This window comes from Amyelois transitella, chromosome 4 (genome assembly GCF_032362555.1).
Source record: "Amyelois transitella isolate CPQ chromosome 4, ilAmyTran1.1, whole genome shotgun sequence".
NCBI classification, from domain to species: domain Eukaryota; kingdom Metazoa; phylum Arthropoda; class Insecta; order Lepidoptera; family Pyralidae; genus Amyelois; species Amyelois transitella.
Window position 1 is genome coordinate 2,016,688 of NC_083507.1, and position 25,447 is coordinate 2,042,134.

At 34.4% G+C, this 25,447-nt stretch overlaps 1 protein-coding gene and 1 non-coding gene across 3 annotated transcripts in view; both read left to right on the forward strand.

Moving 5' to 3' along the window:
• Nucleotides 1–7,811: 7,811 nt before the first annotated feature.
• LOC106130940 (tenascin) overlaps nt 7,812–25,447 on the forward strand; it is a 37,077-nt gene continuing 19,441 nt past the window's right edge. Inside the window, exon 1 of one of the 2 annotated variants that reach the window (XM_060954562.1) lies at nt 7,812–7,963. The gene's annotated coding sequence lies outside the window, so the exon portion shown is untranslated. Of the gene's footprint in view, nt 7,964–14,492; nt 14,607–25,447 lie in introns of those variants that run through there. The other variant, XM_060954561.1, reaches the window with a different exon arrangement.
• Nucleotides 9,697–9,769, forward strand: Trnar-ucu (transfer RNA arginine (anticodon UCU)). The gene has a single exon. It is a non-coding gene; the product is annotated as a tRNA-Arg (tRNA).

Here is a 25,447-nt window from a genome sequence, read left to right on the forward strand (position 1 = left end):
CAAAATATTTAGCATAACAACCCGTTTGTATACATATTGGCTGTGGGCCACAATGGCCTTTTTAGCCCCTGGATAATCCTTCAACCCTTCGGTGAGTCGGCGTTTTAAAAAGTTTACGACCAAAACCTGCTGCTGCTGTGATTTGAATGGTGTTTTTAATACTAAGCCGCCAATTGATAGCTACTTAGTAGTTTTAACCAACTACGAAGAATTGAACGAGTTTCTTTAAGCACATAGTTACGTAGGTACTGGATAATGACTTAAATGCATTAAAACTACAAATGAGGTGATGCAAAACAGGCGGCTTTATTAATTACGTCTAGTAAGTATTGTGCCCACAACTGTAGTGGTTCGAAAAACTGAGTCCTGTTGAATTTTTAATTAATAATGCTTTGTTGTATTGACGTATAGCGACATCTGTTGGTCATGTTTTAAACTAAAACGTACAAAATATTTATGCAATTACAATGACGACGCTTCAACTGCCGCTAGTTTGTGTGGCTACATAGTGTGTTAATAGAATTGTAGATGTCGCTTGACATGATAAAATCAAATGTAAATTAAAATATTTTAAGCGTTGTTCGTCAAATTGAGAAGATGGCGCTCTTGCATTGTTTGTTACTTGTTAAAATAATTAAAACAAAATCTAATTTCAAATATAGTAATTGTGTAGTACTTTACCAAAAATTTAGATTTCAGAATAGTTAGTCAATTTACATTGGTTTTAATTTTTTTTTTTTTATAATGTTCAGTAAGTAAATTTTGGCCTCTTTTATTGGAAAGCCAACCCGCAGAATAAACAAAAACGAAACGCCTTTCTTTATTACATTAATAATTTTTCGCATCATTAAATAATTAAACCCTAAAAGAAGCCGCAGTTATAATACTTATTACAGTCATCACACAGGTTATAATAGCTAATTAAGAGGGTAATTAGACATAACAAATTGTGCTTATTCAGCTTCCAAGATGAATGGAAATGTTGATGGGACATTCATTCAAAAATATATGGATGTGGTAAAAAAACATGATGAAAATGAAAGAAGTGTTCCTCGGAGACATACATACATATTATACCTACTTACATATAGTGCGCCGTGTGGTTCCCGGCACCATTAAAAAAAGAGAGGGACCACTCCTTTTCTTTCCCATGGTTGTAAAAGGCGACTAAGGGATATGCTTATAAATTTGGGATTCTTCTTTTAGGCGACGTGCTAGCAACCTGTCACTATTTGAATCTCAATTCTATCATCAAGCCAAAAAGCTGAACGTGTAACATACATACATATAGTCACGTCTAAATCTCTTGCCGGATAGACAGAGCCAACAGTCTTGAAAAGACTGAAAGGTAAACTGTATGACTTAATTAAGGAATTGGGATTGTTATAGTGACAGGTTGCTAGTCTAGTTGCTTCGGAGACGATTATGGTAAAAATAATATTTGCGCTATAATTTTTGTGAACAAAAATAAAAAGCCTTCCAAAAGTTATTTTCAAGAGGTTGCGCAGATAATACATAGGTACTTAGTGTAGATATCTGTGGTCTTATGTCACTGTCACTGTCATTGACACAATTGCCGCTATTGAGCTGCGGGACGAGCCGAAATGAGCTGAAAATGTTGTTTTGTAACCAATGATTAAATTCGTTTGTTGATGATGTTGACAAGATGAGTTTTAATTGATAGATCATTCACTTAGTGTGGTGCCTATCTGTTTGTCTTTTCGCGCAAATTTTAAACTCTCACCTATCTCTACATATATTATATAAAATCACGCGTTTTTCCTAGAGGGGTAGGCAGAGACAATATTTTTTCACTTGCCACGAACCCTGCATACTTTCACCTGTCTCTACCAATTCCAATTCTTTAAAGGTTATGCCTTCCAGCGGAACGTGGCTCTCTTACTGTCCCGTGAGGGATAAAAAAGTGGAATAAAAAAAAACCTTCAAAATCTGTATTTTTAATACGTCAATGTAAAATTGTGTAGCGAAGACGGATAATCGCTTCAACGCAATAAAGACGCGGGCGGTCGTGGGAACCGACAACGCAATGCGCATGCGCACGGATGAGAAAGTTGGTACATCTTATTAGCACTACGTATGTGATGTGACAGTGGTACATATAGGTATATAGTCACGTCTATATCCCTTGCGGGCTAGACAGAGCCAACAGTCTTGAAAACACTGAGCCACGTTCAGCTTTTTGCCTCGATGATAAAATTGAGATTCAAATAGTGACAGGTTGCCAGTCCATAGCCCAAAAGAAGAATCTCAAGTTTATTAGCCTGTTTCTTAGTCGCCTTTTAGGACATCGCACGAGATGAAGTGTTCCTATGTATTCTTTTTTTACTGGTGCCGGGAACCACACGGCACACAAAGATTGAAACTAATCCAAATTGATCATGCTCTTACGCATCCAAATATGACATCCAGTTGCCTAAACGTGCGGGTTTCCTCACGATGTTCTCCTTAACCGAAACATATCCATTAGCCTACCAAGATATGAAAAGAGATTACAGAACAAATGGAAAGGCGAATACCAGAAGTTATAAGCTTCGTTATTGCTTAAAATTTGATATTACCATGCTCCATTTGTGTGAGGAAACAAAAGAAATTGCTTCAATCTAGGCCAATCTCTCTAATGGCCGTTCGGATCATAGGACGCGCAGATGCATTAAGATGATGTTGCATTTGGAAATCACACAATGCGTCAAAGATTAAATTCCTGCAGAATGTTTTCATAATAAACACATACCTAATGTAAAATCCTTAAATCTATATTAATATTATAAAACTGAAGAGTTTGTTTGAACGCGCTAATCACAGCAAGTACTGGGTTGTATTGAAAAATTCTTTTTGCGTTGTATAGACCATTTATCGAGGAAGACTTTAGGGTATATAACATCACGCTGCAGCTATTAGGAGCGAAGAAATAATGGAAAATGTGAAAAACACGGGGTAAATTATTCATCCTTGAGGGCTTCAATGATGCCTAAAATAACTATTCCACGCAGACGGAGTCGCGGTCACAGCTAGTTATTTTATAAATTTGTGAGCGAATTGGTGACGAACCTGTCAATATCTCAAGGTCAAGCTGAACGTGGATTTCCAGTGTTTTCTATGAAAAGATTAAAGAAAGTAGTGTGGGTAAGAGGAAGCTTAAATTCTAACTTATAAAAATATACTTAACTGAGGAGGCAAGCAATCATTTTATGTTTTTGTGGTTATTAAATTAAAAGCGTAACAAATAGAATTCTCTCTGGTCAAACTGTTGCCACACGGGAGATTTTTTACGTTTCAAAGGTAATAACGAAGATAATAATCTGTGAAAAATTCTGATTTGTTTGGGAACGCAATAAAATAAATATAAAATGGAACAGTTATGTAGCATATTGTGGTTCTAGTGACAGTGCTTAATAGTACACTCTTTATCATAAATTAATTTGAAAAAATTAATTATAATTTCTCACATTAAAATAATCATCACATTCGGCCGAGCGGTCCGGCGCTGAATAATTTGAGCTTTCGTTACTACATTTATAAGTTGAAAAAGTTATATTTTTTTTTTTTGCCTTCGGTTCCATACCCTTGGCTCGGTTTTGTTTTTGTTTTCATCGGCGATTTCAAAATAAAAATAAAACAGAATAAAATGTGATAGAGCGTGCATGAGAGTTATGAATTTAGATGAGGCGAAAGAAGTTTACATGGATCGTGTTAAAGTAGAATGATGTGGTCTCTGCCTGCCACCAAAGTATTGCAAAAAAAAGTTATTTTAACGCAAATCAAATGTGAAAAAATTACTCACACACTCTCTAATTAACAATAAGAATGTTGACATTCTTTCAATAATTTTTTTTTTTTGTTCTAAGATACTATGGAATAAAGCAAAAAAAAATATTTACTTATAAGCAGAATACAAACGCAGAAACAATTTTGTGTAGGTATAATAAAAATAAATGGGCATTTTATTATGCGTTGTACTTCTAGACGTTAGTTATTGTATACCTAAACTGGTTTACATATCGTAACGCCACATTCAATTGGTTATGTTGGTTATATAACTCTCAAGGTTTGTTTTCATTGTTCATCGCATTATGTACAAATCATTTGCAGTAGGAAGGACATAATTTATATTGATTCATTTGCTATGTGGTTCCCGGCACCAATACAAAAAAGAATAGGACCACTTCATCTCTTTCCCATGAATGTTGTAAAAGGTGACTTAGGGATAGGCTTACAAAATTAGGATTCTTTTTAAGGCGATGGGCTAGCAACCTGTGACTATTTGAATCTCAATTCTATCATTAAACCAAATAGCTGAACGTGGCCATTAAGTCTTTTCAATTTCAATCGGATTACCAATTTCCGTAGTCTAAACTACAATAATTGTAACAAATTTTCATCAACATCAGGGTTCCCGCGGGAATTCCAAGCAATCCTTTCTTGCATTCCCACCGCATAAGAAGCCCACACGCCGAATTTCAAATCACTAGACCTTGTCGCTTGTTTTTTGTTAGACCATCTTATATCATCTTCATCTTATATCATAGATATATGTTCATACCATCTTCTTGTTTGTGTATTTGTTACAAAGTCATCTCCAAACCTATTTATTCGGTGTCTCACATTCTTAACAATTCATTACTAAGCCGACCATTAATTATTTTGTCTGCACTTGAGATTATTTCGAGCCGCACTCATAAGTCTATACCGTGACACAGTGCTTTTTTTAACGTTTACAATTGTTTGTATGGTATGAAATGATTTTTCGTCGTCCTCAATTTTTATATCATCGATTTTATGTTAGATTTTATGATTGATTTTTTGTGCATTATGGGATATTTTAATTTCACTTAATAATTGACACATTTTTTGGTTTTCACAACTTTGGTTGACGTCAAATAAATTACTTAAAACTGAGTTTAATGCCGCTACCAAAGCGTCAGTGCAGAAGAAGCGATATGAAACTGCACTGCAGCATTTTCTTCAATAACGTCAACTTAATTTTTCATAAGTCACATGGATTTCGTTTTAAGGGTAACGACGTCGCGGTCAACAGCTAGTTATAACATAACCTTATCTATAGAAACCGAGTAACTTCCAATATCTTCATTAAACCATCAGTCAAAAACAAATTTCAAATTATACCTTTCCCAGACTGAATCTTAAAGTCACGAATTTTGAATGAGCGAGATGGCCTAATACGTAATTAATGATGTTGAAGTGAAATAACATGATATGTATTTGAGAGTACCTTGAGGTTCCCACGAGGTACTTACGTATGATTATGATAATATTAGTTATGTTCTGTTATTAAAATTAAGGTAAGTACTTCAAACCTCCTTTAAATAAATTGAGATTTATCTCAAATTTTTTTACATTTTAAGATTTTAATCAAATACATGCAGCCATACAACCATACATACCTACATAAAATCACGCCTTTTCCCCGGAGGTGTAGACAGAGACAACATCTTTCCACTTGCCACGATCTCTGCATACTTCTTTCGCTTCATCCACATTAAAATAAATACTTTTAAATTGTATATAATGTAACATGACAGCAAATAACACCTAGACAGAATATTAAGGAAAAAGCGCGGCCATGATTACTTTTGTTTTGGGTACTGTGACTGTACTATATATGATTCAGTTTAATAAATAGTTTTAACGATACTCCTGTATTATTTTTAAGTTAGTCTTCAATAGTTATGTACAAGAAGCGTAGCGAAGGAAATATAGAGAAGGAACATTTCTTCTCTATATTTCCTCACCGCAAGAGCATCGGTTATCATCCAAACTAATGTACGTAATTTAGAAAAAAGCCATTGGGAACATGGTCGAGGTAGGATTTGGCTCCTTAGGTTTTATCACCATAACGGCCTGACCACCGCCGCTTCAAAGTAATTTGTACTAAAAACAATAAATTTAGCTTTAGACCATAACTTCACGGTTGTTTTCAAGTTAAGAGAAACGGGAACATAAATTAACATAGGATTTGTTCCGGAATAACTCTATATGAATGAAGTTAGTGTCAAAATACATCCCGATGAATGGGGACACACACAAACAGACAAAAAAATGCGTAGGCGGCTGAGTGAAGATCACCTAATAAATTCTATGATACGACAAATTTACGTATTCACTTAACTGTAGCGCTAGTGTCTTTGTGAACAGTATGAACTCGCTTAGTTCCAAATGTGGCCGCTTGAAATCTATTTTGGTCGTTTGTAAATTACGACCTCCCAAATGCTATTTCATTGGGAGTTAAATTACCGAGTCCTGCTTTTTGTTGGAATTTAATAAACAGGGAATTTCTCGGAGTTACGGCCGAGAATAGAATTTTGTAGCGTCTCGACTCTTGTACTTTCTGTATAGTTATGCCATTAGAAATCCCAACCAATAAGATACTTACATATTTTTGTACGAATTTACTGTTTTATTAGTTATAGTCATTTGTTTATTTTTGATGATTCTCGCTTGATTTTTGTTTATGTAGATATGCTCCAAGCCTTTGACCGATTACCTGCAATCTAAATATGTCATTTGTAATGTTTTGTATTGTAAGGATGCTTCAAATTCTTCTTATTGCTTTCTTGTTGTGCATTGTGATTCGTACTGACAGAAATAAGAAAATTTAAAAGTACTCACCTACTTTGACTTACTCGACGTCTTGTTACTGCGAAGGTTATTTTTATAAATTTTAATATTTATATAGGTACTATCAAGGAAAATAAGTAGGTACCTACAGCAAGAACTTAGACGAAGGAGAAACTTAATTTGTTTGCGTTATAAGATTACAAAGCGAGATCCTTCAATTATTTTTATAAGACATATTATTATTTCTGTAGTATCAAGTTATCGAGGTTGATCGATAGCTAATATTTTAAATTCCATACTTAACGTACTTACTTATATAATTGACTGTAGTAAATAGTAGATATTAACAATTCGACGTCAAACACTGATAACATTCTGAAATTTACCTGGAGAAAAGCTTGTTTCTAATAAGTAACACTTCATCTGGCGGCTTAAAATGGCACCTATTGTATTGAACACCTACTCATCATTGCTACCCGACGATTCCTACTACAAATGACACTGAGTATGTAGGTACCTAAGTACATTCATTTCTTATGCATCCTTTATCTACATCTTTTTTCATGATACTTTTTAATAGCTTTCAAAAACGTTTTTTTTTCCTCTTAAGTATGTATGTAATTAGTTATGGAACAAAAGGGTAGTTAGTATAATTATTAAGCAGGTAGGTATATCTACTCTATCAACTACTTAATTTAAAATATTTTTTTAATAAATTAGCTAGGTACTAAAGTTTGTTAGTGTGAAATAATATTAACCGAAACTTTTTTTATTAAGTAGGTATTTAACATTCTTAATTATGTAGAAGAGTGTGGTAACTTTTATTTAAGCTTGTTATTTATGACTAGTAAAGTTTTTAGTGACTAAATAGTACCTACTGGACCCATTCAGAAACTAAGGAAAAAAAATAAGTAAAAGAAATCTTATATACAATAAGAGCATTAATTAAATTCAAAAAATTTTTAATACTTAGGTATTATTTTACTATCCTGAAGGCTAATATGACCTAAGTAGCGTAAGTATTTGTATTTGAAAAAGGTTTCACCTTATAATAGCCACATCTTAAACCTTCTAGAAACAAAAATATGTTCCGGTGCAACCTCGGAAGAAGTTAACCAAACCAATGCGCACATTCGTTTTATTGTGATACCAAAGCGTTGGCGCCAAAACCGGCAGTCTACGCGAGTTCGTACCGCTGTGCGCATGCGTCAACCGCCATCTTGGTGTTGCTATGGTAACGTGAATCAAATAAACTTCCAATAAGAAAAACGCGGTAAAATAAAGTGAAATAATTAAGATTTATGGATTATATCATTTTGTGTCAGTGGCAGTGACTTTTTTTTCTTTGATTTACTCAAAAAGAATGGTATGTATTCTAAAGTGCGCTGTTTTGTTTATTTATAGTTGTTTTTTTTTTTAAGAAACTACGTTTTACCGCGTTACCTTGTAACCTAATTGTATTAACTTGTAGCGCATGTACCTATTATGTAAGATTCTAAAAATAGCGTTACATGTAAAACGACTATTTTGACAATAATTACAAATGCAATAAGAGTAAGTAAGTAGGTAGTATCAAAGAATTTAAGTGCTTACCTTGTCGGTAGGTAAGGAAGAGTTACCTTGACAATTAGGAATTGATAGTTACAGTTACTTCTTAAAAAAAAATATATTATTTGCCTACTTAGACCTCACGGCTCTTTTTTTAGCTTGTTTTGTCATCGTGATGTTGTTACTATCATCTTCCTCCTGGCTTTAGTCCCAGTTGCATCCTCACCACTCTAGTGCGGAGCTTGGGGTAAGTATGCCTTTGACCAAGGATCCTAGATTGGGTGAGTCAGGTTTTTAGACGAAGCGACTCCGATCTGACCTCCGCAACCTTTGCAGGAGAACCAGACCCGTATTGGATCGATCATGGTTATACATCCAGTTGCCTGAATTTGCAGGTTTCCTAACGATGTTGCATACAGATAATATAATCACGTCTATATCCCTTGCGGGGTAGACAGAGCCAACGGTCTTTAATAGACTGATAGACCACCGAAAATAATAAAAATAAGTAAGTATAAGAAAATAAAAAGAACCTACATAATATGTTCCTTCATAGACAATATGTTTTTTTATAGTAGAGCCCCGTTAAAAGTGGCAAAACATAAATGAATTAACGAACATTTCTATTAAATTTAGCCACATCAATTTTTGTGTAGCTATGGCAGAAAGTACTTAAATGTAGATTTCCCTTTATATTTGGTCAAAATTGCGAAAACCACAAGATTTCTCATTATTTTCGACCATTAAATTATATGTGAAAACTAATGAACATTAAAGTAGGTACTTACGTAACTGTTTGTGGTCATAAAAAGTGCTTAATTTCACGAGTAAGTAAGTACTCAAATAATATTTTATGTATTTTTTTTTCAAGTTTAGGTGTCAATTTTTAATATATTTTATTACTGAAGTCAAGTAAAAAATCTATGTAATACCAATGTTGATATATTAAGCACGGTCCTTAAACGCCACAAAAAAAAAACTACACGGATATTATTACTCATTTAGAATCGATAACAGCGATTAGAATCGAACAGCAAATAAAACAGTAGGTCATGTTTATGTATTCAGTTGTGGTAGTACCGTTTTAGAGTTTATTACTACTACATTCCTGATTATATTAAAATTTCTAATTTCTAACATACTTAAATGTGATTTTAATCACAATAATCAGGTTTAATTAATTAAAAGTTTGCATGGCCACAATCGCTAGCTTATTAATACGCCGTTTGAGAATAAAAATATATTTTATGAATAACTTACATTAAAAAAAGAATAGGAAAATTAAGAAAAAAATTTGTGTTGTTAGCTGATATGTAGGTACCTAGGCACCTACCAGGTAAAGTATTTTTTTTTAAACAAATAGGTAATAAATCGATTAAAACAATCGAAATTGTTTTGTTTTCTTAGCTGTTATAACGAACACGCATAAAAAAACAATTGAAATTGTTATGTTTTTGAGACAAAAACAATTTTTCATGAACACGAACAATGATTGTAAATCCGAAGCCGTGCCTACAACTTGTGTTACGAAATTTCACCACTCCGCTCACAGTCCCTGTGGCGCAGAGGATAGCGCGTTGGACTTCTAATCCAAAGGTCGTGGGTTCGATCCCCACCAGGGATGCATACTCAGCATTTATTTTTGTTAATACAATTTTGATCGGAGTAACATTAAATGTACTTTTTTATGGAAATGCCAAAAAAATTCAAGTTCTTAATAAGTAAGAGTCAAAATACAATGAAAACATCGTCTAACGAAGAAATGTAGAAAAATAGAATTTAGCTTTTTATGTTAATTTAAAAGACTTATGTTATCATTCAGAGTCCATTTTTAATATTTTAAATGTTAAAAATCAAAAGTAAGTGATTAAAAAAAATGTATCAATATAATTCCAGCCAGCCAGCAACTTTCGCGCGGCAAATTCTTGACATTATTTTTTTTTTTACCGCAGCAGGTTTCATAGCATCACCGCACTGGAGTCTTGTTTATATCCGTCAATTGATTTCGCTCGGTCAGTCGGTCAGTTCATCTCACGATGGTATTGATAACCTGCATAGCATAGACGATTTATTTTTAATTTTTTTTTTAAGTCGTTTATATTTTTTTATTGCTCGCTTTACTTGTTTGTGCTAGGTACGTTATCTTTAATACCTGTTTAAATTAATTGTCACGATAGAAATGGTGATATTTTTTAAAATTTCCTAAATAACAAAACTGACTTGCAAGTACATAGACATAGACGCTTTATTTTTAATTTTTTTTTTAAGTCGCTTATATTTTTTTATTGCTCGTTTTACTTGTTTGTGCTAGGTACGTTATCTTTAATACCTATTTAAAATAATTGTCACGAAAGAAATGGTGTTATTTTTTAAAATTTCCTAAATAACAATAACATGGCTTGCAAGTACGATTTCTCGAGCAAATGCTAGTAATTAATTAAAACAAACATTCGCCATTTGCCACAACAATTGCGCCATGAGACCTCCACACGTGTATATATTGTTCAAAGACTGCATCTTGGGAATATTTTCTAAGGCCTAAGGTCATATTGATTTAACCTCGCTACGAGACCAGAATAAAAGGTTTCAATTGATATATTCGGTCCCCTTTGCTAAGACAATTTTCTTATTCAATCTTCATTTTGTACTGACTTTAGCTTGCGTAGGTAGCCGTTTATTTCTATGTAGAGATCAGTAGGTACACACTGTACATCAATTTATTTAAATTTGACATTCCATTTAAAAATTATATTTGTTACTTAAATTTCAATTAAATCAATTAATCATAAATTTTTCTTTTTCAATTCTAACTTCATAATTCTGAGAAAAGGCTCATAACAATGCAGTCAGTCAGTCTTTCAGTATTTTCAAAATTGTTGGCTCTATTTACCCCGCAAGGGATATAGGCGTGATCATATGCCTTCTTTTAGGGTATGGGCTAGCGCTCTGTAAAATTCTTTAAATCTCAGATACTTAACCATATGAGATGGAAATGTGGATTCTATGGTGTGTGTGAAATAAAATTAAATTTAAATACAACCCATTATAAAGATATCATTACAAAGATTGTCTCTAGCTCAAAATATGCTAGTCTAGAAAAATAACCTAGACTCCAAGTTAGACTAGAAAATAACCTAGCCATCGCTCCAAGGTCAACGACGTTTCCGCATCGCGAACTCATCCTGTTCAAACAGTTTGTCTCTTTCACTCATTGGAGAAAGTAGCTATATGATTTATGTCACCAATGTTGTTCTTGTTAGGTATTACTTACTAGCAGTTGCACTCGTCTTCGTCCGCCTTAAATCTCTAATTTTAGCTTAATATGGTATTCCAATCCACCCTCATAATGAAGAGGAAAGATTTGTATTTGCATTTTTGTATGTTTGTACTTTACTAATACTTGACGGCCTCTGTGGCGCAGTGGTAGCGCTTGTCTGTGACATCGGAGGTCCCGGGTTCGAATCCTGGCCAGGGCATGATGAGAAAAGAACTTTTTCTGATTGGCCTGGGTCTTGGATGTCTATCTTATATAAGTATTTATTATAAAACATAGTAGGTATCGTTGAGTTAGTATCTTGTAACACAAGTCTCGAACTTACTTCGAAGCTAACTTAATCATTGTTATTTGTTTTATCCCTGAGTCCCCGCGGTAATGATTCCACGCGGGCGAAGTCGCGGGCGGCCTCTAGTAAGTAATGAAGTACAATACCTTATTATCGTATTTGGGGTAATAAAATCATAAGACTTAATAATAAGTACGAGTAATAAATAAACACCACATTACCCAATCGTTACGCCAAAAGTGAAAGCGCATGCGCATGTGAACTGAGGTTAATACAATTGGTTCATGTTAACATAGAGTTAACACCGCATAGAGGTAACAATGATGTTTGTAAAATTATTTATAGTATAAATTTTTATGGGTAGAGCGAATTTTCGGTCACCACTGCCTGCTTTAATTAAAAATATAGCGAGAGATATATGCGTTTATATAAATAATAATCTGAACAAACCCCTAGGTGTAATAAGTTGAAAGTCCTTCAAAAGTTTGATTTTAGAACTATTTTTTATAATTTTAGTTCTTCAAACACACGATAAACTGCTCATGATAAGAATCAAATGATTTACATATTAGTCAAGTGTCTACCTAGGTAGTTGTGGAAGGCATGGTTTTCGAAATTTGGTGATCCTGATGTAATAACATCATGGGTCATTAGACGGTGACCATCGCACTGCGGTCAAAAAGACTTTTGCCTATTCTATACCGTTATATATTACTTCTATGTTCGAACTGGATTTTCGAACAATTGAAGGTCTGTTATTTGATAGCATCCGCATAATTTTGTCATTGTATGGGATTGTGTGTCTGTATGTATGTATAACTGTAATTAAAAAGAGATCGGATGCCGACTGATTGAAATTGCCGATTCGTTTTTATTATATTCCACTTTTTAATGGTTTTAGTCAGGAAATCCGTGAGTGAAAGTGGTGGTAAACATTTTATGTATGAGTGCTATTGATTTGTATGAGATATTTGGGCACTGTTATTTTCCTATAAAGCGTCGATGGTCAATCCTGGATCCATATGGTCAAAGGTTTACCCCAGGCTCATCTCCGCAGTGGTGAAGATGCAACCGAGGAAGCCAGGAGGAAGAAGGAGAGCGTTCGTGGTCGAACGATTACGGTGCCCCAATATTAAAGAATCTATGTCTTCTTTTTGTTTGTCAAGACATGGTGCATGGCCACAGTTGACAGATTAAAATCTGTGGTAACGAAGCCTGTCAGTGACTCGTTCTGAGTTGTATTTTGACTGACATTCAATGCTCTTACTGTGAGGACAACGAAACTAGTTAATTTTATTGAAGGAAAACATACTTTAAGAAAATTTCTCGCTGGAACGGGTAATATGATTATTTTAGATAAAAATGTGAAAAATAATAAAAAAAGAATTATTTGGCATTCATACTTACATACATACGTATGGTCACGTCTATATCCCTTGTGCTATTTGGCTTAATGATAGAATTGATATTCAAAAAGTGACAGGTTGCTGCCCATCGCCTAAAAAAGAATCCCAAGTTTGTAAGCTTATCCCTTAGTCGCCTTTTACGCCATCCATGGGAAAGAGATGGAGTGGTCCTATTCTGTTCACACGCAATTTGGCATAGCTTCCATATTTAGTTTAAAAAGGATTTTCCGATATTCCCGCGGCATAAGAAACTAAATTTCCATTCTACGCATGCGGTCCTGCGGGCGGATTATAGTTTAGATATATTATATTTCAGACAGACTTTGACAGCGGAAATTAGAAGTGAGAGTTAGTGATAAGGTGAGACAGAAAGTTGGAAATCATACTTCGCTTTTATCGAAGTAGGTCAAGAAAGTACGTCTGCTCGATTGATTAGCAAGACAGGATTTAGCCGACTGCTTCAAGGCACTGTTATGTTATATACTCGTGTATTCATGTCTGTAGCATATTTTCAAACAAATCTAACAACATCAGATCGACACCTTTTTTAGCCGACTGCACGACGCAAAAAAGGGGTAATGTGTTTATGATTTCCATGCTGCTTTCGTAGTGCATAAAAAGGCTGTTCGTGCCAGCTATTTCTCGCTAACTCGGCTATTTTGTAAAACTCTTTTTTCCTTATAAGAATAAAAGAGTTACTTATGCACAAAGTAGTCAAATGACTTTGCTCTAAAGAGAGGTCAGAAAATGACATATCTGACTCATAAGATAACCTTTATCTTATACTAGAGTAAGAGAGTCCAGTCGCCCGCGCCATTTCTTCCTCATAGTCAAACTAAATTGACAATCGGATTTTACCACAAGGAATTTCACATTTTCGTGACCAAACTATTAAATAATTCAAATACTTATTACCCATACTAGGTACGCCCCTAGTAAAAGTGCAAGTACATAATAAAATAAAATATCCCCGAAATTACCGCAGGGACGGATATTGTACTCGTATAAACATAAACATATAATCACGTCTATGCGGGTATATACCCCTGCAGGGTAGACAGAGCCAACAGTCGTCAAAAAACTGAAAGGCCAGGTTCAGCCGCTTGACTCAATGATAGAATTGAGATTCGAATAGTGACAGGTTGCTAGCCTATCGCCTAAAAAAGAATCCCAAGTTTGTGAGCCTATCCCATAGTCGCCTTTTACGACATCCATGGGAAAGAAATGGAGTGGTTCTATTCTTTTTTGTATTGGTGCCGGGAACCACACGGCACTTATTATTTATAAATATATATATTTTTACTATCTACGACAGGTAAAGATTAACTTGTCAATGAAGCCTAGCTTTCTACGTAGTATTTACTCAGTGCACCTATTATATTGACATTGTGAATGAGTCAGTCAGTATAATGATGACCGCCGTGGTGGACGGGCGATGTGCAAGTGATTTTGTGATAACAATCGTGATTGTGTTGTGATAACAGATAACAGTGTGAGTTGTCATTTTGTTGACATGGAATAATTTTATTGATTTTATTTAGTTTTAAAATTAGGTTTACTGATGTTAATAAGTTAGTAACATACCTAAGACATTGTAGGTTGTATTCTTATGCTTACACGGCTTAAAGTTGAACCGACTTTGATGAAATTTGGTATATAGTGAACATACTACAAACCTTCGATAAAGAATTGCCTTTGATATTTCTTTTGTTCAATCCAAACTGGATTAGATTTTCCTGATCAGACGGGGTTCGTTTATGTGAATAAGATTTGCCTTAGACAGTGGTCACAGAAAGACCCTTCCTTCTTACATACATATCATCACGTCTTTATCCCTTACGGGGTTGACAGAGGTAAAAATATCGAAAACACTGGAAGGCTTCATTCAGTCAATAGGAACATACCTACTTAGCTTATTTAGTTACGACCTTTTTAGAGTTATCGAGTAACCAAATTATCTCTACCTACTGCTGCAAATGTGTATTTTGTCATAATTTTCCTCCATTTGGTATTTTCCATTAATTTTCATCACGTATAAGGTCACAGACATATTATACTTTGTCATAAAATGATGTAAGCGTAACAGAAAACGTGCCGTCTGGTTCTCGGCAGTGCCGTGTGGTTCTCGGCACCAATAAAAAAAGAATAGGATCACTCCATCTCGTTACCATGGATGTCGTGAAATGCGACTAAGGCATAATAAACTTGGGATTCGTTTTTTAGGCGATGGGCTAGCAACCTGACGCTATTTGAATCTCAATTCTGTCATTGAGCCAAACAGCTGAACGTGGCCTACCATAAATAAAACTTACTGTTATTGTCATGCTGTGAACAACTTCTTCTTCTGAGTACACAATCACTGTTCAGTCGCCGGTTTCCCGTTTTCATTCATATAATTACGTCTATATCCCTTGCGGGGAAGATAGAGCCAACATTCTTGAAAAGACTGGTAGGCCACGTTCAGCTGTTTGGCTCAATGACAGAATTGACGGAATTGAGATTCAAGTAGTGACATTCAAATAATATCCATCATCCTCTTGGCTTTGACCTTGTTTGTTCTCAAAAAGCCTATGACCTCGATCCTGGATCAGCAAGTCAGGTTTTACACGAAGCGACTCACATCTGACCTTTGCAAACTTTACAGGGTAAACTTACCCATATCAGAGTATGGTTGCTTATCAATATCCAATTACCTTCTTGAACAGGTTTCCTCACGATGTTTTTGGACACATAGACGTCTATATATGGTTGCAAAAGGTATCAATGATAGGGGATTACAATTAACTCCTTCACTTTACTGGGCACACTGTTCAGGTTTCTGTGTTATAAGGTTTCATTTAATTAGCATGTTAGCATGTTCACAGTACAAATTATTTTTATTGCTAGTGGGAAATGAAGATCATTTGCGCTTTTGCGCGGGACTTAGCTCCCGTGGCGTAGCCTTTATTATTTCCAAGGGTTTATACTATCAGTGTACCATATTTCATCAAAATAGGTTCATTAGTTATTCGTTTCAGACATAGAATAATAGAAATCTTTTTTCTTTATTATTAGCGTGGATTCACATAAGAATATCCATAAATAAAAGAAAATCTAAAGTGTTAAATTCTGATTAAACGAATATATAAATACAAAATAACGAATATATAATGAAACAAACATACACATAAAGATAAAACTAAGAACCACCTTTTTTAAGTCGGTTAAAATACATTGGTTCCGGCTGTGCGATGAAAGATTAAACTAAGCATCAAATTTAAGTAAAGTAAATTTAAAATTACCCATTCTAAAATTGCATGCTACAATAAAAAAAAAAACTAACTTTCTAAAATTCAAAATTCTCCTCGCTTTTTCAATGTTCTTACAATTTCGCATCTAACTTAGCTTGTAACTGATAGATTTGAAATTGTCTGCGCGTAATCAATTGAAGATGTAGTTTTAATGTTTGGAGAAGACAATTGAAAATAATATCTCTGATCTTGAAATGAAGGTAATCGCGGAAGAGCTGATAAGAATTTACATTGTGATACTATTCACTTTGCTGGAGTAGTAAGTAAGTATTATTTAATTTTTAGATTATATCTTGGAGCAATAGTATTTTTCAACCCCGTAATGCATGTGAACGTCTTATTATACCTTCTTATGTTTGTATATGACACTAATTGGTATATTGTATATTGTTAACAAGGGATTTAGGAGTAGCAACAATACGGACATACGTAGAGAGTATTAAGATATCTTCCATTGAAAGGATTACAAACAATAATAAACATTTCAATAGTACATTCAATTTATTTGTGGCGACATTTCTATAGGAATTATGAGTCTATCAAATGAGCAATGAATCATCCTGTTTATACCTAAGTAGATCTTGTTTATGTTAAAATGACGCGCCCTTTTATTTATTTTTTGTTTAACATAAATACATTTGTTTTGCTAGGATTCAATTTAATAAAATGAATTTTGAATTTAATTTCCTTTAAATTACTGTTAGTTTGAATCTCAATATGCGAAAGCGAGATAAATTTAAGGAGAATCAATGCTTTATGCTTTTATTTCGGGATTCGTTGTAGAAATTTTGGAAAGAAAAAATAACCTATGCTTTATTCACTACACCATTCTTCCGGGAATTTAATGTTAATGCTATTTTAAAATGTGCTTGGTTATATGCTTAGTTGTACTTTTTACCCCAGATAAAAGTATTATAACAGTAGGATTTATAAGAGACACTCTACATGAGGTGATGATGAGGGTATAAGATATCAGGTACGCTCGTCAAAAAATAGTTTGTATAACATGTTTCTCTATAAGCAAATATAATGTATTCTTTTTGAAAATAAAACTTTAAAGGTACTAAGTTACAAGTAATGGTAAACAATGGTCATAATGACCGCTTGATGAAGATACAACGTTCTTATTTCTTTTTGTACTTTCACGTCAAATATGAGGGACGAGACATTTTAACGTAAACTAACTCTACCTGTGGTAGTCGATTTGAGTACATGAGTTTTATCCAATGATAACAATTGTCGCTGTAAAATGTCAGAAAGGTAACACTAACAATAAGTGTTGATTACATTTACTGTAGTAGACATATTTGTATATTTGTTTCCACGAATATTTTCATGCTAGAATATAAATAAATATATATACGTGACAAATTACACAGATTCAGTTAGCCTCGAAGTAAGTTCTAAACTTGTGTTACGAGATACTTACTCAACGATACTATATTTTATAATAAATACTTATATATACAGACATCCAAGGCCCAGGACACTTAGAAAAAGTACGTTTCTCATCATGCCCTGGCCGGGATTCAAACCCGGGACCTCCGGTGTCACAGACAAGCGTAGGTACTACCGCTGCGCCACAGAGGCCATCCACATTCAATCACCACATTGTCCGATAATGAAACTTAAAATGGTGAATCATAAGCGTGACTTACAAAGATTTTCAGATACTGAAAGATTGTAAGATACCTGAAGGACTTGTATCTATGGTTAAAAAACTGGAACACGTAAACACATCGGTAGAGTCATAGAAATCTATACATAAAACGCAAATGTGACTGACTGACTGAACTATCAGGAAATCCTTTCTTAGTGTACTTCTAGCCCACATAAAGAACCTGCACACAAAAACCTTCCTCAAGTATAACTCTACCTATTGATGAAAACTGTATGACAATTCGTCCAGTAATTTTCGAGTTCATAGCGAACAGAAAGACAGTCGCTCGGGGGAACATGTGTCAAAATATGTAATGATGATGGTAGTGATGTTGATTATTCCGAATTCTGTAGTTGGACTAGCAACCTGTCACTATTTGAATCTCAATTCTATCATCAATCCAAAAAGCTGAACGTGGCCTATCAGTCAAGACTGTTGGGTATGTCAACCCCGTAAGGGATATAGACGTGAATATAAATGTATAAAATCACGCCTTTTGCCCGGAGGGGTAAGCAGAGACTACATCTTTTCAATTTCTATCACTACATCCACATTCGTAACTCTCCTCATGCAAGTTTTCGGGTACACTTGATCTGACCCTTTGCTAAGACACTTAAATACACATTATAATTAAGAAACCAGTGGTAAAAAAAAACTCTTAAAAAGATACTGGTTGCCTTTAATTCTTAAATTGGCAACTATTTTTTTTTTTATTCAACCAAGTACGGAAAACAAAACCAAAATGGCCGTACCCCGTGACCAGTGGTTGCCCACAGCGGTCCGAGACTGGATTTGAACAATACCATTGTGAATAACAACGAGGTGGAACGGTTGCCTAGGTTAGTAATTAACTGTACCTATTTATAATTTCGTTTGTATGTTAGAACTTTTTTAATGGAGGCAGTTAAAAATCTACAATATAAGGACCGCAGATCTAATTACTATAATATATCTGTTCCATGGATAAATTCTTACAAACATACATATTAATGTGCCGTGTAGCACCAATACTAAATTAAACTTGAAAGAGCTCAACGAGCTCTTCTCAAGGTCTGTACCCCCAAACCATTTTCATATCCAACTATACCAATATTGTGAAGTATTAACTGTCCGACAGCTATACATCTTGCGGGTTATTACTCAACAGAACGGCAATACTCGTCATAACCCGAACCGACTCAACCGTCTTGTAGCTACCTCTTCTCTCTTCTCTACGAAATTCGCACATAGATTCACTTGTTTTACCGGACCCTTTTTATACAAAAAGGCTCACTCAAAATTGGCTTTGGTAACACTTTCTACGTTCTCTTGTAAAAAATCTATCCACAACTATTTGTTTTCCCTTAATTACGACGAAACTGAAAATCTCCTACATCCTCTTATCTGATTCGTTATTTATTTTTGTTGGTACGTATCTTATATTCACATGACTTATTTTATATTAAATATCATTGTAGATCTATGCAATTTAAACTAACTTTTATCCCTCACTCCAAAACATGTTACACGTCACTATATAATTTAGCTCGTAAGTTCGTACTAACCACCCTTTAAAATGGTAAACCTTCTGAAAAATTGTTCTACTTATGAATTGTATGTACTTCTCCTTCAACCGCTGTGAGAGCATGGCGTACTGTTACACAGGCTTGAGTCTTTAACAGACGCCAGTCTCCACCAATATTTTGTACATTTTTTGTAATTTTTCTGTGCCTACGGAGACGAAATAAATACTTTTTTACTTTTACGTTTACTAAATAGAATAGGAACACTCCATCTCTTTCCCATGGATGTCGTAAAAGGCGTTTAAGAGATAGGCTTATAAACTTGGGATTGTTTTTTTAGGTGATGGGCTAGCAATCTGTCACTTTTTTATTCTCAACTCGATAGTTAAGCCAAACAGCTGAACGTGGCCTTTCAGTCTTTTTAAGATTATTAGCTCTGTCTACCCCGTAATAGGTAAATACGTGATTGTATGTATGTATTGCGATCGATAGCATCAGCTTGAAATCAAAGAGGTGTATCTCACATCCTATCCACCTGACGGGAAGTGGTAACCATATCCGGATACCAAAGAAGTAACAACATTATATACTAACCTAACTATTCACTTTTAGTCTTAAAATTCGTGGATAAATTAAAATTTTATCTAAAAAATAAAAACTTCCAAATTTCTTTGAAACAATTCTGAAACAGCTGAACGTGGCCTGGCGACTAAGGGATAGGCTTTTAACTTGGGATTCTTCTTTTAGGCAATGGGCTAGCAACCTGTCACTATTTGAATGTCAATTTGTATCATTATGCCGAAAAGCTGAACGTGGCCTACCAGTCTTTTCAAGTCTGTTGGCTCTTACTTCCCCGCAAGACGTGATTATAACGTTTGTATGTCATTCTTATAAAAGAAGAGTCCCAAGTTTATAAGCATATCCCTTATTCGCCTTTTACGACATCCATTGGAACGAGATGGAGTGGTCCTATTATTTTTTTTATTTGTGCCGGAAACCACACGGCACTTGATCAAATATACGCCGTTTATTCCAAAAAATAGGTACTTTTATTCTCACTTGAGTATCACTTACGCCATGTATGCCCTTGAGAAGACCTTGAAATGAATTATATTAACAAAGAAATCTCTTGGCATTGCATTTCTTACCTTGTGACGTCACTTTAAAGAATAAAATCCTGTTATCCCTTGTAGTTGCTATAAAAATAACTTCAGGTACAGTGAACGACAAAACGTTGATTCAATTTTCTTTATGACGTAACGTAGTAGAGTTAAAATATAGTTTATAACAGTATGTTTTTGTACTTACTGGAATAACTAGAACTAACAGATAAGAACGAAAGAATATGTAAACTGACTTTCATTATTTTCAAAAAGTACTCACGTAATATAAAATTACAGATCTCAAAGAATCACTATATTTTTCAATTAATTATGGCATACGTTTAAAGAATTATCCGCTGTATAAAATAACAAAATAAAAATAAAAAAAGTACTCCAAGATTAGATTTGAGACAAAAACCGCTAAGTATCATTGTAATTTTTTGTCGCTATTTTAAACTTATTTGGCGGTCAGTGTACTGTACAGTCAGCAAAAAGGGAACAATCGTCACACCGCCAGTTGTAATGGCAGCAAAAACACGACCACCGAGTTCGTGACTAGTCCACAGATTGTAAATTGGGATTTTCTTTTTTTTTTTAAGTCGGTACACATTTGTTTTTTTTTTTTTAGATTAATACCTTCGTGACAAGTACATAAAGTAAATATAAATTCCAATGCGGCGTAGACAGAGCTAATATGCAAGTTTAAAGAGTCTGTTTTAATGAAATTAAGATGCCATCAAAAACATCCTCTAAAAAAACCCAAGTCTGACAGCTCAGTTTTGATTCACATAGTATTGTCAGAGGCAAAATTTTTAATTTTACATTTAAACAGTTTCCTTTAACTGACTTTTACAATGTGTTGTTCCTCTAATTTCGACGGCCTCTGTGGCTCAGCGGTGCGCTTGTCTGTGACACCGGAGGTCCCGGTTTCGAATCCCGGCCAGGTCATGATGAGAAAAGAACTTTTTCTGATTGGCCTGGGTCTGCGATGTTTATCTATATCAGTATTTATTATAAAATAGAGTATCGTTGAGTTAGTGTCTCGTAACACAAGTTTCGAACTTACTTCGAGGCTAACTCAATCAGTGTAATTTGGCCCGTATACATTTATTTATTTATTTAATTTCCGTTCCTGCAGGAATTATGTTTGTGGCAAGAGGAAAGTCGGCAAAAAGCCTTGTTATTTATATTTGTTTATTTATTATTGATACAAGCACTCACAGCCTACTGACACTGTAAAGGACATATACAAATATTAACATTGTGGTATGCTCTGTTTGCAGTTCAGTGACATCTAGCTGACACCATTTCTCAGTATAATCCCCTGTCACTGAAACATTTGCAAACGTTTGGACAATTAAAAACATACATTCATACATATAATCAAGTCTATATCCCCTACGGGGTAGACAGAGAATAATTGATTTGTCCCGGCTACAGCATCTTCAGATTTAAGACTTTGTAACTATTGGCTCTTACAAAATTAACACCTTTCAGAACTGTAAGTCATCCGCAAAGTTAAAAAAACTATGCTCAGAGTGCAGTCAGTCACTCTCTCTCTCTCTCACTTGAAAACAATGATTTTTATTAGTTAATATTATATTACTACATGACATTTTCTTCTGCTTTCATTCAGGTAAAACATGACGTTTGATATTGAAAAGTTAGTTTTAACCGGGGCTTAAGTCTCAAAGAATCAGGTTGTGATGTCATAAGTTAACTCCTCTGTTATGGTCTCCGTCAGATGTGGTTAATCCATGAGCCCTGAAATAGTTTCAAAGCCTGTTTCATCATAATTTAATCTCCGAGATAAACCTTATTGGTACAATTTTCAGTAATTTCAACACTTTATTCTAACATTGGCTTGCAAATCTATACATATAATAAATCTGTAGAAGGGTCAATTCTGTACATTGAAAATATTGAAAAAAAAAATAAACAGGGGGTGTGGATACCGATACCAAACCCAAAGATGTGATAAAAATTTTTTTTGTCTGTCTGTCTGTATGTTTAGGCATCACGTGAAAACTAACAGTTCGATTTCGATGAAACTTGGTATAATTATACCTTATTATCCTGGGCATAAAATGGGATACTTTTTATTCTGGAAAAATACGAAGAAAAAAAAATTTTTAGTTTTATCCATAGAACTTGTTCTGTATAACCGCGAACACACGTTACGTTACCCGCAGTGGATTCAGCGCCGTAATAAGATGTCATAGTCAGATTTACTCAAAATGAAGAAATAAACCATCCACGCGAAGACCGACATCCGCGCGGACGGAGTCGCGGGCGGAAGCTAGTACGTAATATGGGTGGCTGATCGCACTTAATGATTAGTGTTACAACTTGTAAATCTGTCTGTCACTACGTAAGTGTCATCATTAAAGCAAAATCGCTTTCGGCGTCTCTCCCTCTCTATGAATGTATGTACGCTTAGATTTTTAAAACTACACGATGGATTTTCATGCAGATTTTTTTTAAATAGTGTTCTTTTTAATTATAGAAGAAGTTTTATATTTATAAATGCTACCCGTGCGAAGCCGGGGCGAGTCGCTAGTTAAGTATACTTGCTTGAATACTTAAAATACTTGATCTGTGCCAATTGTGCTATACATTTGCATTTTGTACAATTAAATTTAAGTAAATAAATAACATTTTAAAAATGGAAGAACTTGTCATTGTCATTCAGGCGATGGACAGGCAAGCTGTGTGTGTGTGACTTAGTGTCATATTGGGCTTCGTATCTTTTTAAAAACAGAGTGATGAATGTGCAAATTATACTTTTTAGAATTATAGACTGTATGTATATCTATAATGCATAATTTTTATTCAAAGTAGGTACCTATTTACTTATTATTAATTTAAAGTCTCGTCAAAGAACTTCAAGTAAGCCTAATTCCTAACTTCAAAATTTAAATGTACATTCAGAATAAGTATGAATTAATTTTTATAGTTCCTATTATTTTCTCAGTAAACGACTGCTTAACATTTTTTCGCACGTAACTAAATTAATTTAACGCTCACACCGACCTTTTTGCCTAAGTTACGCTGAGCAAATCAATCCTCACCGCTTTCATCACTAACTTATCGCTATCTTTTATTTATCGTTTTTTATCTTTATCTTTTCATCCTACGTGCCGACGTGCCCTCCGGGTCACAGACGGCTGAGAAGTTCAGTCACGATGCTACAGATATCTAAAGATATCTTTTAAAAGCAAAAAGGTCTTTAAGATGCAGTTCCACAGATGCGACATGGTATGCTATGCGACTGCTCTGTCACACATTAATTTAAATAGGAGACAATTTATTTTTAACAGGATATTTTATGACGGTAATTAAAGTAGGTAAAAATATTTCTTGGTAATGTAAGAAATATTATAATATAAATAAAGTATTTTTTAAACAAACTATAGGAGCACTTCTCATTCGTCGATATTGTAATTTATTAACTGACTTAACTAACTAGTAGGTATCCTCTCTAAACTATAATTTTGGTTGGTCTAAATAGGAAGTTGTTTTTACCGTCATATTTTTTCTCAACGAAATGTTTTTTATTAACGAAAAATATTTTTTAATTTATATGACCTGTTGTTAATGTAGAAATGTTAAAGTTTTATTTTATACAATAAAATAAGTATAATTATACATAATTCTGAAATCACACTCGTAGACTATTTCACGCGCATCAACGGAATTATCCCTTAAGTAGGCATTTCGTAACATTGTGGCATGAAAGTTTTTGTACTGTTCCATATTTGAAGTCATGATACCATAACACGAGGTGATGACACGGATATCAGTTGTAGGTCGACGAATAAAAAGAAGAAAGTTTACCAAATTATCGAAATCCGTTCAGCGAAATGTGCGAAAATCGCGGGCAAACATTCATACATGCAATCCTACTACTATTATAAAGGCGAAAGTTTGTATGGATGTTTGTTACTCTTTCACGCAAAAACTACTGAACCGATTACCATGAAATTTGGTATGTAGGTAGCTGAAGACCCAGAATAACACATAGGCTACTTTTTATCCCAGAGTTCCCGCGGGATTGATAGGGTTTCCATGCGGACGAAGTCGCGGGCGGCCTCTAGTGCATACATATAAACATACAGGACAAACTGAGAACCACTACGATTATGATATAATTATAAAACACCCAACCAAGGGTGAAGGAATAATACATACATACATACATATGGTCACGTCTATATCCCTTGCGGGATAGACAAAGCCAACAGTCTTTGAAAAGACTGAATGGCCACGTTCAGCTATTTGGCTTAATGATGATAGAATTGAGATTCAAATAGTGACAGGTTGCTAGCCCATCGCCTAAAAGAAGAATCCCAAGTTTGTAAGCCTATCCCTTAGTTGCTTTTTACGACAAGTAACGAGATGGGGTGGTCCTATTATTTTTAGTATTGGTGCCGGTAACCTCACGCGTGTTATTTACATTATGTGCGGTAGCTAGTTGACACAAAAATCTGTCTAGATTTTTGTGACAGTTGACATAATATTATTATTCATATTATTATCTGATATACTTTTAAATGTTCGTGTCACAATGTTCGTTCCTTCGAAAAGGCTTGGCCGATTTTCATGAAATATTATTAGCATATTGAGTAGGTCTGAGAATCGGCCAATAACTATTTTTCATACCCCTTAGTGATAAGGGTTGTCCACCCTTAACATCGAAACTTACTCTACTCTACTCTCTACTAACATTAAAACTCGAAATTACTTAAAATCATTTATATGGCAAAACAACGTTTACC